The sequence below is a fragment of the Myotis davidii genome, unplaced genomic scaffold (genome assembly GCF_000327345.1).
Source record: "Myotis davidii unplaced genomic scaffold, ASM32734v1 scaffold453, whole genome shotgun sequence".
In the NCBI taxonomy this organism is placed as follows: domain Eukaryota; kingdom Metazoa; phylum Chordata; class Mammalia; order Chiroptera; family Vespertilionidae; genus Myotis; species Myotis davidii.
Genome location: NW_006285234.1, coordinates 888,222 through 889,676, shown reverse-complemented (window position 1 = coordinate 889,676; position 1,455 = coordinate 888,222). Strand labels below are relative to the sequence as shown.

Genomic DNA, 1,455 nt, shown 5'->3' with positions numbered 1-1,455 from the left:
AGCTAAATTTATTTCTCAGTATTAACTGTACTCTGAACTAAGCAGTTTAGAAACTACATATTGAAGAATTTAAACTCTTTTGTTCTTAAGAGCCTTTGATTTTTTTCAAAATGACAGTGGTCTAAAAAATCTGTAAAATTTAAAGTATCACAATAAAATATATATTTTAAAAAAACAAACAAAAAAAAACAAGCAAGTAAACTAAAAACTATTTTGGTTGCTCAGACACACAATTTAAAAATAACAAAAATAGCTGGGGCCGGTTTGGCTCAGTGGATAGAGCGTCGGCCTGCGGACTGAAAGATCCCGGGTTTGATTCCGGTCAAGGGCATGTACCTGGGTTGCGGGCACATCCCCGGTGGGAGATGTGCAGGAGGCAGCTGATCGATGTTTCTCTCTCATCGATGTTTCTAGCTCTCTATTTCTCTACCTTCCTCTCTGTAAAAAATCAATAAAATATATATATAAAAATAAATAAAAATAACAAAAATAATTTTAGAATGAAGTTAGATTCCACAGCATCCCTCAGGAATTTCAACTATAGGAAATGATACATGACAATATTCAAATATACAGGCCTTTCAGATGCATCAGAATCACAGGCATGTGGCAAGGATCATGTGCCCAATTAAGCAAATATTCTTGTTACATATTCACCAGCTCATAAACATATGATGATCAAGAGCCCTGATGACATCACTGGAAATCCTGAAGGCTCAAGCAGATGACACACACACACAGAGCTTATGCTGCGATTGCTGCATCTCACACTGATGACCAAAGAAGCCCATCTCATGATCAGCTATCAGGGGAATTCTCCGAGTCTGATGGTCACCTCTAACTCCTCTGCTTGTTAAGGTTAAGGGGTCTCTCTGTGATCGGTGTAATGTTACAGTCCTCGAATGCACATTTCTGATAACTCTTCTTAAATATTTTTTCAAACACGTATTCATGAATAAAGGAAAGAAACTGGATTTGTTTAAATTCAATGTCTAGGTCCAAGCCAACCTGTTATGGCTCCTCTTAATACTGAACCCTATGGAGCCCCCAACCTGTTACTCCACATAGTACTTCCCGAACCGTCAATGCCCAACAGAACCCCCCTCCCGCCATCACTAACCACCAGAGACTCCTTTTCTGTCATTCATATCCCCTCTCCCCCGCAAAAAAAATACCCTTCTTGTCACTGAGGCCCCAGTCAGACTTCCCTCTGTACGAGCCCTCTCGGACCAGCCAGACCCTCACCCTCTCCTTCCCCTTAGCAACGTCCGCCGAGACCTGACTCCTATTACCCATTCCCGAAAATCCCCTCCCACGTCTCCAGTGTCCCTCACGGACGCCCCTTTTTCTCACGTCATCAACTCCACGCCCGAGCTGACACCCCGCGGCGCCCTCCCCTGCCCCGCCCCTGGCGTGCGGCCCCACCCCTTGGAGCGGCCACCAGAGCAGCAGCGC

General features: G+C 44.1%; 1 protein-coding gene across 1 annotated transcript in view; it reads left to right on the top strand.

Moving 5' to 3' along the window:
* Positions 1-1,455, top strand: part of GABARAPL2 (GABA(A) receptor-associated protein like 2) — a 17,227-nt gene that overhangs the window by 3,208 nt on the left and 12,564 nt on the right. The gene's annotated exons all lie outside the window — the stretch shown is intronic.